The following is a 19,055-nucleotide window of genomic DNA, read 5'->3' as shown; positions in this document are numbered from 1 at the left end:
ACAAATTTATTCTCAACCAGGTCTCTTACAGCCAAAGGACTGCACGATGGGATGTTAAGTTCCCCACACATAATAACTGGGCATTCTTGGGATTACCAGCTGATTCCATGACTTGTGATACTAAGGGCAAAAGGAAGACCCCAGGGCTGAAGGTCAGAGACTGCAAGTGTGGGTGGGAGGCGACTCTCCATTGGGTTGTGGGTGAGTCTGAGTGAAAGTGGTCACAGTGGTGGCTGGGCCTGAATAACATCCAAAGGCCTTAGAGACAGAGAAAGCTGAGGACATCTGAAGTGGCACATACGTGGTCCCTGATACCGGCATCATATATAATTACACTTAGAGAGGTCTTTACAATTTTTTTAAGAACAAATAAAGGATTTCTTGAGAATAACTGAGCCCACTTTTTGATTTCAGAGCTCATTGCACACACATCACTGTTCATTGCATAGGATACATGTAGAGAAAAGCTTAGAGCCTTCTTTTAAATCCCAGCTTCTTTCTCTGGAGCTAATTTCACAGGGAGCCTCAGAGAAGAGTCCCCGTAACAGTGCTCTCTGAATTCTTTTCCATGGGGCCCATGTGGTTCCTGTAACGTCTGCTTGCTTCAAGCTGTTATTGAAAACATAACCGTATTTAGCCTTTTTTTGAGGTGTGTTTGCTCACAGTACAGTCTTTAGGTGAAAAACGTTTATCAATCCGTTTTTAGAAAAGGCTCTTTCAGGTTCTGCAAGATATTGTCTGTAGCTCTAGTTATCTGTCTTTCTAACTTGTCCCCTAGGAAATGTGTAAATATTTTCTTGATAACTGGACATTTCCTGTCCCAAACAGTGTTGTGTGTGTGCTGAGGGGATGGAGCTACTTTCAAATTCCTTTTGGTGGAAAATGAAATTCCCAGCTACCTCACAAAACCATGGAAACCTTGATACTTCCTTTGTAGAACTAACGCACTCTAGATCTGGAAGGGACCATTCAGAACATATAAAACTTAACCATTTCTTGCACAGTCTATTATAGCATACAGAAATGTGTAGAATCTTATCTAGCACATGATTTTATTTATCCTCTTCCATGTAATATAATTCACAGTAGAATTTCTATATTATAGGTTTACCTATGAAATAGCTCCAGTATTTACTGTCATGGAAACAATTCTTCTTAAGAAAATGTGTGAAATTATTGGCTGGAGAGAAACAGAAGCAGATGGAATATTTTCACCTGGTAAGAAAAATGTTTATGAGCGAAAAGAAATATCAGGAGACACTCAAAATGTATTTCAACTAATATGACTGTTTTCCAGAGATAAATGTTCATAAGCCATTGTGTTGGTTATAATTATAAAGAAAGTTTTTAGAAATCTTAAAGTTGTGAATTGTGTTGTTTGAGCTTTCTCTTAACACTTTCAAGGAAGGCTATTTTAAAAATGACATCAGTGATTTGGCACAATTTTAGTTTCAGAAAACTCTCAAATTGTCATGATTTCAATCAACATTTCTGATTTTGGAAACTAGATTAACAGTCACGATTTCTCTTCCATAGGTGGGAGTATATCAAACCTCTGTGGTATATTAGTAGCTCGTTATAGGCAATATCCAGAGATAAAAACAAAAGGCATGACAGCACTTCCATGCATTGTATTGTTTGTTTCTGAACAAGTAAGTATAAAGTTCAGATTTTTCCAACTTTTAAGAGTCTTCTAAGATACACTGATAAAGTAATTGAAAGACTGAGAATATTAGCTTCATTTTTCCATTAAATATATTCAGTAATCTGTCTGGATCTATGGATTAATATTGGAAAGGGGAAAAACAACTTTCCAGTTGGTATAGACTCTATAGATTAGCAATACAGATAAGTCAGTATTAAAATTTTATTTCAACATAGGAGAAGCTAACAGAAAAAATGTGATTATAAATATAAAACATTTTGCTACCTATACCATAAAAAAAGCAAGACAGAAAATTCAAAGATATAATGGTTCACTTTAAAGTTGAATTAAAAGAACGCGAATGTGTTTAATGTTTTCTTTTTCCAGTTAGGACTGTAAGAGTCGGTTGACAAGAAAGCTTTATTTTTATAGGTCCTCAGCCAAATGTTTCTGATACTGACAATATATCCATTGAGGTCTCCTTTAGTTTTAATGTTCCAACCCTGTGCCTAGTAACAATACATATTTCTAAAAAATCAATTCATCCCTCTAATGAATCCGATCACTTTTTTCTTTTCTACCATGGTAACATTTATAATCTTAAAGTGTAATTGTAGTCCCAGCTTGAGAATTCTATCTAAAAGTACTTGGAAACACAGGGTTTTCTTTAAAATGTCCCCATGTTTGCAATGTCTTTCCTTTGCCAAACTCAAACTGGCATTATATAAATGTATATTATCAAATTAGAGACCACTGCTGCATATTTAATGTAGTTTACTATAAAACTTAATACAATTGAAAATGCTTGTTTACAAATGTCATTTTCATCATTTCACATATACTTTTTAAATATAATGAGCAAATACAGATTAAAAAAGAACATTTCCTATTTCATCTATGCATTCTCCATTGAAATGAAAATATGGTTAGGGTTTTAAATTTCTCTACTTGTTTCTCTCATATATCTGGTCTTTTCCGGGCAGCTAAAAATAACCCAGGCCAAGTTTATCTTTGAGCTGTCACCTCCATCTTACTGATACTGTTTACATTATGCAAATGATACAAGGAGATAGTAGTCACCTAGAAGGCAAGAAATCAAAGTTGATGTCAAAGTCAAAATTAAAAACTGCAAGCAGAATAAGAATTGATTCATTTCTTCAGGCCTCACTCTTTAAAAAAAATTGGAAATTCAAGATTTAAACCTGTCCATAACATGTAAGGATTTACCTGGAGGATACTGTCACTAAATTTATAAATGACACGATTCATGTGTATACAGAGAATATTCAAACTCCTGCATTTAAAGAGTCGTGTTCTGTGATAGTGCCTCCTAGAAAGAGGTACTACAACCTCCTTCATCTCAACAAATGTAATGATAAGGGTCTGGAACTATGCCTTGAGAACTCTACTTGCGTGTGTGTGTGTGTATATATATATACATATATATATATATATATCCATGCACAAACCCATGCAAAGCTATGCGTGTAAGCCCTAGTGTGAGTGATGCACTAATGTAAGTGATGATTTAAGGCGGGAGAATTAATACCTTTCTTGTTTTCATTTTTGCCCAAGGGTCAATATTCAGTAAAAAAAAGCTGCAGCAATCCTTGGCATGGGAACTGATAATGTAATTGAAGCAAAATGTGATGAAAGGTATGTCCTTAATACATTGTCAACATTTTTTATTATCATGCTTGGTATGAAGATTAAAATCCCATTTTTCTATTATCCCAATTTTTAGCAAGAATACTCTCCCATATTAGTTTCAATAATTTTAACTAGAAGTAATTATGAAACAAGCACCAAGGTATCCCATCCTACTGTTAAGACTTCTTTACTAAGTATAGTCCTAAATCAGTGAGACTGTCACATATCTGTTCCTTGTTTTAAGTAGATCCAGTTAGCAATATAATGTTTAGAGATGAAAAATTCGACCGCATTAGAAATCTACAGAGTGAAAATATATTTCCATTTGTCTTGAATCCTACCTTTCATAAACTACATTACAAATACATATATTCTGGGAGATCATTTTGATGCATATCAAATGTATTTATACATTTATGCATATCAAATTCTGTGTTATAATCTGCAACTTATTCTTTTATTTTTTTTGGCTTTGGAATATATCTTAGGAATCTTAGCCCATGAATTTATACAGACCTTCCTTATTCTTTTTTAATTACTTCGGAGTTTTCCATTTTATAACTGTAACATAATTTCACATATCTTATTTAAAAGGGTTTTCACCTAGATTTTAGTATTTAAGAACAATGCTTAAATGAATATAATTATATAAATATATTTGAGTGTCTGTGTTTTAATATTTCTCATGTGAATCTCTAGAAGTTGAATTATTGGTTCAAAGAATGTCTGCACTTACAATTTCATAAAGATTTTTATTTGCCCTTCAAACATTTTTCAGTTAATTGATACTCTTATCTACCTTGTGAAGCCTGAACATTATCAATACGTCTATACTTGAAAATTCTGATAGACAAAGATGACATTTAGTTATTTGGGACAATGTATAGCCAATATATGGACCAGCCAATTGTGTATTACCATGATCTGTCTGTTCATGTTTTTTGCCCATATTTTATTGGTGGTTTATTATTTATTGGCTTGTAAAAAAAATTTATATATTGAAAAGTTTTGAAATATAAAATATATGAATATAAAATATTTTGCAAATATGTTTTATGTTTATAATTCAATACTTATCTCAAGTCGTTTGGTTTTCTTTATATAAATCCTGAACATTTCCTGAGAATCCCTCCCCCAGATACTTTGTATCTTTTTTACTGCTATGAATAGGATATGTTCTATGTTTATTCAGAACAATTAGTTTTAAAAAATAGGAACCTAATTGTTGTAACCACCCATTTGCTCAACATTCTTGGCATTTTCAAGAGTTTTTCAATGAACAATATTAGGAATTCCAGGTATACAACCATATGTACTCAAATTAGGGTTTTTTTCTCCTCTTCTTTTTATCTATCTATCATCATCATTATAATCATCTAGCTAGCTAATAGGTATTTCTTCAGAAAAAAATACTATAATATTGATGGTAGTGAGCGTCCTTATCTTGTTCCTGACTTTAAGAGAAATGTTGCTTCTGAATCATCAATAGACAGGATTTTAGTCTGAAAACTGGATGGAGTAGGAAAATATTGGCTTTTGGGGTTTTTTTTCCCAGAAATTCTCTGTGAAGAAATGTGAGGCCACCTGAATTTGTGTCATGTTCTTCCCCCACTCCTCCAATTTGGATACTTGATTTTTCTACCTTGATACTAAGAAGTCTTTATAATTAAAGGTTAATAATTAGGTAGATGAAAGAAAGAAAGAAAAAAGAAAGAAAGAAAGAAATCATCTGTATCTTTCTTAGAAAAATCAGAATCTTCTGATTTGTAAGTAACGCTGATTTTAAGATGATTGAATAGTAAACTAAGCATTCTTTAACTCAAATAACATGATACTTAACAATGGTTTCAGAGAATTAAACATTTACTTAATAGTTGTTTTTACACCTATAAATACCTTTGGGAGACAATAAAAACTAATTTTTTAATCTTGAATATTACGTATTCTTCTAATGGGTAGAATTGGTTTGTTTATTCACTGATAAGAAATCAATGTGTATTTGCATTTTTAAGGGGAAAGATGATTCCAGCTGAGTTAGAGAAAAATATATTACAAGCTAAAAGGAAGGTATGTTCTGAAGTTCCATATTTATTTAACACACAAATGCATCTTAATTTTCTTCCCCTATTTTTTTTTTTTTTTTTTCTGGTTTGCGGGCCTCTCACTGTTGTGGCCTCTCCCGTTGCGGAGCACAGGCTCTGGACGTGCAGGCTCAGCGGCCATGGCTCACGGGCCCAGCCACTCCGCGGCATGTGGGATCTTCCCAGACCGGGGCATGAACCCATGTCCCCTGCATCGGCAGGTGGACTCCCAACCACTGCGCCACCAGGGAAGCCCTCTTCACCTGTTTTTGTTAGTGGAAAACAATTGATAAGATAATTGCTAAAGGAAATAAAATAATCCCTAAATGTAGGAAATTTCTTCTAAAACTGAAGTGAAATAATTAACATTGTAGTATTTCCTGATAATTTTGTTTGTTAACTATCAAAAGAAAAGTTATCAGGATATTTACTAAGAAAGGGGTTTGGTCAGCTCTATTGTTGTGGTATGATTTTCTGAAAATAAATTCAGAGAGAAATAACAATAAATGAGACTCAGAGGTAGTGGTATGAGTTCATCTTATGGTTAAGCTACTTTTTCCATTACTGTAGGTACCTTTGAGTATTTGAAATTTTTAAGTACCTAGTCAAAGTTATCCAGCTTCCTGATGTCCAGAAGTGTAACGGTTAAGTAACAATATTAGCATAGGAGTGGACTTCATGGGATTGTAAGAATGATGCAGCTTTTGTCATCACCGGGGCCAAACTCCTTTTTGTGTCACTGCCACAGTTGGCAGCAAGCACAGTGTTTGGGGCCTGCAACCCACTCCACGACATCGCAGATATTTGTGAGATGCACAAACTCTGGATGCGTGTGGATGTAAGTCACATCCTTGAGTCTGGATCATGATTCACCTTTTTAAAAAGATGTATCCTATGAATAGTCCTTAAAATTTCTTAATTGACATGGCAGGCAAGACAAAAATTTCTTTCCTAATTTTTTAAAGAATAAATGTCAAGAAAGAATAGTCTTATTTGCATAAATTATCTTAAATTAGACTTAATACACTATCATGGAATGAGCTACAAATGTATCTAGTGTTTAAAAAAAGTCTAAACCTCTATTAATATTCAACCAACAATTTAGGAAATCAGTTTAAAGAAATAGTTAAAACAATTTTAAATCAAAAGGACTTAGCCCATTACTCTAATATATGTTTCTTAATTAATAGCTATTATGGAAATCAAAAGTTTTGATGCTATTAGTTTGGTACAGTGACTTTGGGCAAAAATGTCTTTGGCTTTGACTAGAGTTGGACAAATTTAAAGTTATATAATATGGTAGATGTTTAATTTTTCTGTAGTATTGCCAAATCTGATTCCAACTTTTAAAAATTTCTGTCTCTGGAAGTTACACAGAAGGTATCTCTTTGAATTAATTAGAAAAAAAACTTTACTATGTCATGAATAGACAATGAAAACTCATAGGAGGAAAATTTTAAATGCATTGTTCTTCTAAGTAGGATAATTATAGCCAAGTTTGTAATTATCTTGAATAACAATTAAATCTTCATCAACTTTTGAAATAAAATGAACATAGGAAAAAGCATTCAGTGCTATGTAAAAAGAAATAAGAGGGCTTCCCTGGTGGTGCAGTGGTTGAGAGTCCGCCTGCCGATGCAGGGGACACGGGTTCGTGCCCCGGTCCAGGAGGATCCCACGTGCCACGGAGCGGCTGGGCCCAGTGGGCCATGGCCGCTGAGCCTGCGCGTCCGGAGCCTGTGCTCCGCAACGGGAGAGGCCACAACAGTGAGAGGCCCGCGTACCGCAAAAAAAAAAAAAAGAAATAGGAACACGAATCCTTTGTATCTGTTACAGGCAGCTTGCGGAGGTGGATTGTTGCTATCCAGAAACCACTCCTATAAACTCAGTGGCATTGAAAGGTGAGACCCGGGCCATTGCTTGTGCAAGAGAAAGAACCTATTTAGGCTTCTGTTTTCTTTCATTAGACGGTGAGCACTAACTGGGGCTGTTTTGTCACCTACGGCCAACTCTGTGACCTGGAATCCACATAAACTCATGGGTATCCCCCTTCAGTGCTCTGCTATTCTGACTGGGGAAAAAGTAAATAATTTCTATTTTCAAGGAGGGACATAATGACGTCTTGGTAATGATTAGCTTCATTGTGAATGTTCAAAACCAAAATAATTGTGCTCTCATTGAATTAACGTGGTGCAGCACCATTTGCCCTGTTGAAGAAAACTGATCCTTCCCCGTTGATCTTTTTATTTTTTATTTTATGATATAGTCCTTTTATTTAAGTTAAAATATGGCAATTATTTTTTCCCGTTCAAATACTAACTGCTTTCTTAGGGCAAGTTTGAATTGCTCTTTAAAAAATCTAATTAAGATATTCAACTCTTATTTCTTTGAACCTGCCTTCTCTGTCATAGTGCAAGTTTTCATCCTCTCTGATTGGAATTGTTTCCCCTAAATATCTTTCAGCTTTCAGGTAGTACTTCATATATGACCAGTGTCATTTAGCAGGGAAGATGGACCTGAGTGTTAATCTTATTCATTTTCAAATCTTTGCTCTAACATGTATGAGCTTTATGATCTCTAACCTCTGCTATACTCTCCAACTTATCTGTTACAATCCCCTTTATTCCCTTATAAATTATTACCAATTAAGCAAGAATTGAAGAATTATAGGTTTACAGTCCCTTATTTACAATTTTGAAATTTAAAGACGTTCTGAACAATTAATTTTTTTGTAGTTCATCAGGTGACAAAACCAATCCTGACCTGCTGTGAGGCTCAGATTGACTCTATGTACCCACTTAATGTAGATATTCATACTTCACTATAGAGATGTTCATGTATTTGATTATGACATACAGCCCCAGACCCCAATGAAATGTTGCATAATCTTCTATATATGGACTAAACTACTTATTATAAAAAAATCTGTATTTTGACACCCACCTGTTGGCAAGGTTTTCAGAGAAAGGATGTGAATTTATTTATTTAACATCTTTATTGGACTATAATTGCTTTACAATGGTGTGTTAGTTTCTGCTTTATAGCAAAGTGGATCAGCTATATGTGTACATATATCCCCATATCTCCTCCCTCTTGGGTCTCCCTCCCACCCTCCCTATCCCACCCCTCTAGGTGGTCACAAAGCACTGAGCTGCTCTCCCTGTGCTATGCGGCTGCTTCCCACTAGCTATCTATTTTACCTTTAGTAGTGTATATATGTCCATGCCACTCTCTCACTTTGTCCCAGCTTACTCTTCCTCCTCCCCACATCCTCAAGTCCATGCTCTAGTCTAGTAGGTCTGTGTCTTTATTCCCGTCTTACCCCTAGGTACTTCATGACCTTTTTTTTTTTTTTCTTAGATTCCATATAGATGTGTTAGCATACGGTATTTGTATTTCTCTTTCTGACTTACTTCACTCTGTATGATAGACTCTAGGTCCACCCACCTCACTACAAATAACTCAATTTCGTTTCCTTTTTTTTTTTGCGGTACGCGGGCTTCTTACTGTTGTAGCCTCTCCTGTTGCGGAGCACAGGCTCCGGATGCGCAGGCTCAGCGGCCATGGCTCACGGGCCCAGCCGCTCTGCGGCACGTGGGATCCTCCTGGACCGGGGCACGACCCCGTGTCCCCTGCATCGGCAGGCGGACTCTCAACCACTGCGCCACCAGGTAAGCCCAAGAGCAGCATATATTGTCTCTCCAAACACTATGACAACAGCAGGACGTGTCTACACCCTCATTCTGCCCCTTATTTATAATTTTTAACTGCCCCTTATTTAAACTTTAATTTAAATAATTGACATGCTTTTAGGAAGCTATTCCTATCACCTTCTTCCCAGTACTCTGTAGGAAGATGGGCATTAGGTTCTGTTCAGATGAAAGCTTTGCCATGAACTAACAACATCTTTAATATATTGGGGACCTGGTCCTCTACATTACATTACCCACCCTGTGGACCCTAAGGGACTCTCTCAGATGTCAGTATCAGAGGCAGTTAGAGCTGGTTAGATTTTTATTTGGTAGATACGGAATTCCTAGTACAAAACACTAATAGAAAAATATGTTCTGTAACATGAATCACAGAGGCAAATTCATGAGCCTACTTTGGTCAGTCTATAATATATTGGCAATAATATATTGGTTAGTATATAATATACTGGCAGCATTTTCTCTTCTAAATTTATCTCTTTCATCAACTGCTTTTTCCTAACCTTATAATCACCTAGTTCAAAACAAGCATTAAAAAAACCACTTTGAATAGCGTATTGACATTGGTAACTCACCTTAAATTCTTTTGATAATGAGGCATTGAAATAATGAATACATTCATTCAATAGTAATGGATCTACCATCCATTGAACATGTATTAGGCTAGAAAGCTTTACGTATGTTATTTAGCTTATGTTTCCCAACAGTTGTGCTGGTTATATCTGTTAAATAGGTAAAGAAATTAACTTGCTAGTGGATGAAGAGAACTACATCTAAGGAGCAAAGGTGACAACTCACCTAAATCCAAAATATATTTTTTTCCACAAATTCATATTGTCTTTCTTAATACAATTCATAGCACCATGGGAATGCCAAAACTCACACTGGGTAGTGATGAAAAGCAGGCTCATCATCTTTTGCATACGGAGACTACTTCATAAAAATGGTGTATAAACAGATGTTATATAAGTAGGGCCATTCCTGGGAATAGGAAAAAAATTTCAGCATACCGTGAAATGGGAATTCTTTTATATTATAGAACATTTTTATATACAAGAAATCAGGTTCAGGTAAATATCCATGATGGGCTTGAATGGGAGGAGTTGACTTGCAAGTTTGTAGCATGATTTATAACTAGTAAATATTTAAACATTTGCTATGTGAATCTCCATCAGTACTCTTGACAAAATAATGGGCATTAAGAATGAAGTCCAGAGATATAAATGAAAAATTTAATAGTTTTTCTCATTTGCTATAATTACAGAATGAATACTTCATTGATTGATAGTAGAAAGAGGAGCCATCTTTAATGAAATTCATATTTCTTAAAAATAAAGTTAGTTCCATAAAATACTGTGATAGGTTACAAAAGTAAGTAAGAAGAAAATCATATAGTAATGTAAGATTCTACAAACATCAATTATTATGCAGAAGCAAATCGAATGCAAAAGCTTCTTTTTCGTTAGATTTTCTACATGGGTTGGACTGGTTTTGTATTCATAAAATGACTGTGTTTGGCCAGGAGAGTGCTATAGGGAGCTTAATTGTCCAAGAGCCCATCTGCTTCTCTTAAATTCATAATTGCATTTGCCCTGAGGCTGTGCTTTCCAGAGTTTTCTCCCAGTCAATCACTGATTGAGCACGGCAGGGATTCTAAGGCATTCCCATTCCTGAGAGACACTAGACTCTCTTGATAGCTGAGTTGGTGTGAAGAGTTCCCAAGGGCCTTTCTGAATTTTACTTAGATTTCATCATACTCCAGGACGCTTCTTCCCCACCTTTCCCCACCTGTTTCCTTCACTTAGGGTCAGACTTATGCACAGTCTGAAAGCTCTCCCAGTCTGACTGGCTCCTTCCCACTATCTTTCACACAGGTACTTCACTAATGAAGTCCTTGCACCTTTAATCTCATCTTGGTGTCTGCTGTTTGGAGGACCTGGGCTAACAGAGTCCAATTAAGTTCAGAATAGAAGTGCCATTGTCTTTACTATTCAATCTTTGTAGATGTTTTTCAAGAAACTTAAAGGTACATTCACAAGAAGGATGCATATCCTGATATTTTTCATTGCCAATTTAGTATGCATTGAATGCCGCCGAAAGCTCTATGTGGAAAATTGCTGAAGAGTAATAAACTCTATGCCAAGTATTTCAATGATATTTAGCTCCATTTCTTCAGAATTCAGAGTAGGAATATTCTTCATCAATAATTTCTATTAACTTTTCTGCAAATTTTTCTTCCTCTAATTACTTACAGCTTCTCCCTGAACCAGACTGCCCTCAAAGAAAAATATCAAATGATAAAGTGGTTAGCTCAAAATATCAGTCCACTGATATTTAATCATGTCTATTCTTAAGCATTTCAAAGACTAGTAATGCCTTCTCCAAACCAATATTTGTTCAAAATTGTGAAAGTTGGGAGCATCTGACCAAATGTTCATCAATCAAAGCTTTTTACACATTTTGATTCATATATATTTCTTGTGGAGAAAAATAAGGCTTTGAAAAAGGATAAAAAGTTGCGTGCTAGGGTTAAGTATTTATAATTTTAAATAGTATGGTAATTGTCAATAAGAAGGTTACATTTGTGCAAAAATCTGAGAAAGTGAAGAGGAGATCATGCTAATATTTAGCTGTGTAGCAAGAGGGAATCTCAATTTAAAATCTTTGAGACTGAAGCACACCTGTTGCATCTAAAACACAAAAAGGAGATCAATGTGGCTAACGTGGAATGAGCTGGTCATACGAGGAAATAACGTAAGAAAGAAAATGAAAGGGTTCCTCCGTCATTACTCTTTCTTAGAACTCCATTGCCTTCGGTCTCTGTTGAAAACAAGTTCTGATTTAAACAGAAAGTGTAGCCTCTTGGGGGCTCCGAGCATCCCCGCTTACTTAGTTGTAGGTGTAGCATCCTTACCTCGTGCTATTTGCATTGTCACTGGGTTGCCAGATATGGTAGGACCAGTGGAATTCCATGCTCATTGTGCAATGCAAAGGCTAGGTGTGCCTGGGGAGGCAAGGAGTGGCAGACGTATATGTTGCCTGTATCTCCTTAGCTCATAGGCGTAATCCATTGTCCCACTGGACTTCACTTTCAAAACACAAGTCCAAAATAAAATTTTAAAGAATTTCAGGACAGCGACAGCAGAGCATTAAGTTAAGCCTGAAGCCCTTCTGAATATGGGCCCTGTGTGACTGCACAGGTTGTATGCTCATGAAGCCAACTCTGATCACAAAGGCTTAAGTATTGAGAAGACACTGAAGTACCACCTCATATGGTTGTCAAGGCTCTACACTACACAAGCCTAGAGTAACTATGAACACATACCCTCAGCATGGACATACATGGACCGTATGGACAGAAGCAAAGAGACCAGTTAGGAAGCAATTTCAGTAATGCAGTGGACAGTGATTGGGCCAGCATAGTGGCAGTGAATAGGTTAAGATATATTAGATTCTAATTACGTTTTAAAGGTAAATCCTGTGAAATTTTCCAAAATATTAGATGTGGGGAGTGAGAAAAAGAAGAGGGTCAAGGATAAGAAAACTTTGATGTTTTGGGCCTTAGCAACTAAAGGATAAAATTGATATATTACTGAGATTGGGAAGACTGGGAGAAACAAGTTGGTGCAAGACAGGTCAGGAGTTCACTTTTGGACATTGATTTTGAGATGTTTATTAGTTATGTGAAGCAGGAGACTGAGGTTCAGAGATGAGGTCTCAGACGGAAATGAAAGTGGGAGAGAGTCATCAACCTGTATATACTGCTTAGAGCCATGAGACAAGTGGAAATCACCAAGGGAAAGACGGTGAGTGGAGACAGATTGGTCGATTTTTCTGTGCCTCCATTATCCACTTTATAGGATTCTTCTAAGAGTAAATTAAACTAAGAGTACAAAGCACTAAACTACATACTTGATATACGGCTGAAGCTTAACAATTGTCAGTTTTAAGATGCACTATGCCAGCCAGTATGCCAAGGGCTTTATTTGTCATATTTCTTATTCCTCACTACATTATATATAATTTTTAAAAATCTGCTCTGCATACTAGACAGATAAAAAATTCATGTCAAAATATTTATCAAACATTTGTAGATCTACGCAACCAAACTTAGAAAGGCTGAGTAACTTGCCTCAAGTTCCACAGACAGTAGGGAGTAAAAGCAGGTTGAGGGGATAGAAATAAGAATGCAGTGAGAATATATAATACCTACTGTTAGTAAGATAATAATCACATTTATTTAAATAAGTACATTTAAATAAATTTAATACATTTCAGGAACTTCTTCAGTGTAATTTAAAGGTACTTACTTGAATGAAGCTTTTGATTTTTTTTTAACTACAGGGAACCTATGGCTTTGAGGCACAGATCAACAGATATATGGAACTTACAAAATACTTTTATAAAGTTTTAAAGAGAAAAGATAACTTTAAGCTAGTATTTGATGCAAAGGTAAGGACTCTATTAGTGGGCTTTTTTTGTGAGAGAGAGTTTAAAGTATCTATACTTTCTTTGCTGAGTTTTTTTTTTTTTTTTGCGGTACACGGGCCTCTCACTGTTGTGGCCTCTCCCGTTGCAGAGCACAGGCTCCGGACACGCAGGCTCAGCGGCCATGGCTCACGGGCCTAGCCGCTCCGCGGCATGTGGGATCTTCCCGGACCGGGGCACGAATCCGTGTCCCCTGCATCGGCAGGCGGACTCTCAACCACTGCGCCACCAGGGAAGCCCTTTGCTGAGTATTTTTTTTACTTGAATATGTTACCTATCCAATAGTTTGAGATAATTTAAAAGTTGTATGTAAAAATTATTTTAAATATTTTATCTAACTGCAAAACATTTTGGTTTTAAAACCTTTTCCATTTGAGTGAGTTCTTTCTTACAGGCTGAGGGTCCAAAAGATTAATTTGATGATTATACTAAATTTTTAAGATGAAACTCTTGGTTATAATTGCTTTTCTGATTTTGATGGCACTGAATTAAGAGTAATTTAATTGTTCCTAGTTTTTTTCTTGTATGTTAGAGAATGCAGTTGGGTTTCTGGATAGTAGATGACATAAGAAAAAGTGGGCTTTAAATTATATGATAATCCTTGGTTAATCATTATTAAAGTACTAAGTAGATATTAATGAAAAAATGGAGAGTTTTGCTAGTATTCTAGCCATCTTCCTCTGCAAGGCCCAGTCAGCCAACCCAATGGCATGCTTTAAGTCATGCTAGTAAGAGTAACTATTAGGAAACAAAGGTGCTTGGTCTTTTTTCTACATTGTCTCCCTCTGATTGTATTATTTCTATTTTTGGTTAGTCTCGCTCAGTCTTAAGTGGAAACTAGAAGTAAAGAAATTTGTTTTTAATACTGTACATTCTCTGATCATTTATCTGCCTCTCTGAAATGAGCTTTCATAAATTGATTTAAGTAAAGTTCTTTTATACCCCTTTATCTACATAAAAGACATCTAGTCACTGAAGCCAGAACCTTGAATTCATCTTGAAAACCTAGCAAAGATCAATTCTATCTTTTGAAGATTTGGGAAATTTAAACTCTTCTATCTGTACCCGTGGCCACTGCTTCAGTGAAGTCCTCTCCATTCTGTCCTGAATTACTATAACATTCTATTAACTAATATTCTCCTCCCCTCAATTGTTCTCTCCCCTAACTGACTGTCCTGAATGACCTTACTCAAATATAAAATTGGCACTGTCATTAAAATATTTAATATATTTTGAGGAATGGGCATGGGATGGATGGCTGAAGACTGGGCACTCTGTGAGGACACCATTTCCTTTATCTGTGTATTTGGTGCCTGATACATGTATTAGATCCTCAAAAACTATTTTAAAATATATTAAAAGTTAAATTAAATACTTCTGGGATAATTAAGGAATTCGGTAGGGCTTTAAGGATACTTATAAAATTACTAAAGAATTAGGTAAAACTTTAAGAATACTTGTAAAATTTTAATTTTTTTTTTTGCAGTACACAGGCCTCTCACTGTTGTGGCCTCTCCCGTTGCAGAGCACAGGCTCCGGATGGGCAGGCTCAGCGGCCATGGCTCACGGGCCTAGCCGCTCCGCGGCACGTGGGATCTTCCCGGACTGGGGCATGAACCCGTGTCCCCTGCATCGGCAGGTGGACTCTCAACCACTGCGCCACCAGGGAAGCCCTAAAATTTAAATTTTTGATTTAGCCTGAGTTCACCAATGTCTGCTTCTGGACTTAAACATATCCCAAAAAGTTTGGAAGAGATCAAGAACTGCAAAAGGTAAGTTTGTGTGTATGGTGTGGTATTTATCATTTTAATATTGCCTTTTAAATAATGTGTCTGGGTTAGTTTGATTGGTTAGTGGAAGGCGGTAATGTGGTCTTAAGACATTTTAAAAAAATATTTGTATGGAACCAAGTGAAATCTCAACCCACCAGTCATTTTGCAAATTAATCTAGTCATCCTTTATATAATTGAAAAATATTTTTTGAATGCTAATATTCAATTTACTGAGTTTTTTACCCTTTGGTTAATTCATTCATCAGTTAATGCTTGCCATATGTTCCAGAGGATTTAGAGGTATAAAATGAATAAGACAGAATCTGAGTTCTAAGCTAGAAGGCTTAGTGGGGAGAAGATAAGAATAGAAATAATTACAATTTTTATGAGCAATAGAAGATGTACTTGGAGAAGAATTATCACATTTGAAATATTTATCATAAGGTCATCTGAGCAAGAATCTAGGAGAGATTTTATTACAGATCAGTGATCAATACTGAAAAAAATCCAAATAAATGTCATAGCAATGAGAAGATTTAATCTTTACCCTAAGAATGTATATTAAAATAAAGAGAATTGCCACTATTACGTGTTATTTAGCTATACATTAACTGTAAGTTTTTAACCTATCTTAAGCATGCATTATATACATACATTTTATAATAGCATCACCACCACTTTTGAGTTGACCAACATCACAACTACTTATCTTAGGCAATGTGATCCGCCCTAGGAGAAGTTGAACACAAACTATCTGATATCAGTGTTTAAGGGCATCAACTTTTTATGTCATCAGAAAATTTCACTGGGCTTATAAGTCTTAAGAGAAAATAGAGAATTTTTTTGGTTTTGTTTTGCTTTTTGATAATACCCCTTGTTTAAATATTCTGTGGTTTGAGGCAAGTACTGAGCGAAGCTCTTAATTTTTTTTCTTAACATGTAAGTGTTACCTTTTACTAGGGTAATTACTACCAGCTGAGAGCTAGTGGGGTATACGTTTACAGAGAGCGAGCTATTTCCTGGAGATATACACACTCACTCACCAGAGAGCCGTCCCTCTCAGAGGTCTGTGCGTGCTCCTGGATGGAGGGCAAAGGGGAAATATAAAGCCGTTTTTAAAAATATTGCAGGCAATAACTAATACCTTTTATTTTATGGTCATGTTGATTAATTGAAATATTAAAGAAGGACATTAAATGAAATGTCTGACCATATAATGACTATATAAGCAAAAAAAAAAAAAAAAAAAATATATATATATATATATGTATGTATATGCCCTGCCATATATAAAAACTTATGGGAAAGTTAAGTAATGGAGAGCATCTGTAGCATTTTAAAGGTAAACTGCAGGAGTAGAAGTTTCGGGAAGAGGAACACATTCAATAGTTATAGAATGCCCTCCTCTTCCTTTCCCAGTCTCAGTACCACTTTGTCTTATAATAATAACCCAAGGGCGTAATGTGATCTAATGTCACGTGCATGGTATTGTTTTAGGAGCTGTGCAAGACAATTAAACAGATAGAATTTGTCTCTGTAAAATTTACAAAGAAACTATGTTTTGCTGCAAAACAGTGACCTTGTAGAAAAACTCAAGATGTATCGCAATGATTCAAAGAGCGGAAGTTAGAATACCAAAAGATACTACTCCTTTTCCATTTTCTATTTCATTTTACCTCTCCCAGATACTTCTACTTGAATTGCCACATAAATAAAATGTCACACAACCTCCTTTAATGTATTCTAGCACACTTGCATTATTTTGTGAGTTTGGTAATCGTGAATCATGGAGTAACAAGAGCTACAGTATGAATACAGAACGTGCTGCCTTTTCTCTGTACTAAGCTGCTTCTTAAAAATTATCCCTGACAGTTTTAAATTGCCTGCAATTTACTTCAAGCTAATGATAGTTATGTAGTCATCTAAGATGTGGAACAGTATTTACTTGTAAAATTTCCTTTTAATGATATTTGCATTTATACACAGATAGCTCCAAAGATGAAAGCACAAATGATAGAGGAAGGCACAGCCATGCTAAACTACCAGCCTTATGGGGACAAAGTAAATTTTTTTCGAATGGTCTTTTCTAATCCTGCCACAAGACAAACTGATGTTGACTATGTTATTGATGAAATTGAAAGACTTGGGAAAGATTTATGATACTGCAATGTGATTTTGAATACCAAAACTAAACACCGACTTTAAAGATTTACTGCTGAAGATAATAAGAAAGGAATATTATAAATGATATTCTTTCTTCAGAACGTTTGATTCTCTTTTATCCTATGTTATACAAGATGAATAAAGAACAGTGGGTCATTGAAGATTGATAGATAGATAATAGATTCAATTTTGTTTATGTATTTGTTGTTTTCATTAATTCAGTGAAAGATTATTGGAAATCCATTAACTGCCAGGGACTTTTCTTGGTGTGTTAGAATACGTCAGTAAATAAGAAAGACAAAAATCCTACCTCTTGTAAAGAAAGAAGTTCCATTGTGAACATTTGGTAAGTTAACATGTATTTACATGCTTGAATTCGTTGCATAAAGCCTTCCCGAGGTGAAATCATTTTCAGTAACATATGGTAGTGTTCTGTTTCTGGAAAAAATAAAATACTTGCGATGTTTCTCTATTTCAATAAATCAGATGAACAAAACGTTCTGTATTTTGGAGCAGAGAGTCAGGGAAGAGAATGACAAGGGCTGACATATTTGCCTTTTGGTCCCTGCATTTTTATTTAGAAGGAACTGTGGCTTCTACCAACCTTCTATGCAATGATTTAATTCATTTTTTTCTGCAATGCCATTTTTAATGTCTCTGAAGGTCAACAACAGTGGCAACCTTTTTAATAATCCCCCAAAGTATATTGGCCATAGCTCACAAAATGGAATCAGGTAGCTCCACAGTGATGATAAAATTAGTATTTTTCAGCTCCTTTTTTGAGATAATAGAGTTAACATTGAGCACTTACGGTATGCTAAGAATCTTAACTTGCATGGTTTCGTTTATTTCTCTCAATATTACGATTTAAAGTGATTTATTATCCCCATTTCATGAATGAGAAGATGAAGATTTAAAGAATTTAAATAATGTGTCTAACAGCATGCTGCTGATAAGTAATAAAACCCAAATTTGACGCTAGCCAGGACTTTTCTCAAGTGTGTATGACAAAGAGCCTGCTAAATGCCTTGATGCAATTCACATACGCTACTACCAGTCGAGCCATTTGTCAAGTCACTTGAGTAATGCAGATCTCTTTCCTCTTCTCTGAAATAGGAATAATAATTGTGCCTATACTGCAGGGATGTTGCTAGAATAAAATAAAGTAATTGTGTTAAATATTTTTTAAAACTTTGAATCACTCTGTGTTAGTTTTATTCTTTCACAATGTGTACATATAGCAAATCATCATTATGCATGCTTTAAATATCTTACAATTTTAATTGTCAATTATAATACAATAAAGCTGAAAAAAATTAAAAGATATTTTCTCAATATAGGAAAAAATCAAATAATTTTGTAACTTCGAAGAGAGCTGAGACCTTAAAAATTATTACATGATGAGAAAAATAAATGGAAATATAGAATTGAATTTAGAGAAAAATACAGAGAGGAATAGGATTTAATATAGTATATATATAACTCCTTCTTTGTAGCCCATTAACAATTATTTCCCACCAATAGACAAACAGGAAGGCAGACCCAA

At 35.4% G+C, this 19,055-nt stretch overlaps 1 pseudogene; it reads left to right on the top strand.

Annotated features, from left to right (window-relative positions):
* Window positions 1-17,506, top strand: part of LOC136132496 (glutamate decarboxylase 1-like) — a 40,849-nt pseudogene extending 23,343 nt beyond the window's left edge.
* Window positions 17,507-19,055: the final 1,549 nt, after the last annotated feature.

The sequence above is a fragment of the Phocoena phocoena genome, chromosome 13, assembly GCF_963924675.1.
Source record: "Phocoena phocoena chromosome 13, mPhoPho1.1, whole genome shotgun sequence".
NCBI lineage: Eukaryota > Metazoa > Chordata > Mammalia > Artiodactyla > Phocoenidae > Phocoena > Phocoena phocoena.
This window is presented reverse-complemented; position numbering and strand designations above follow the sequence as displayed.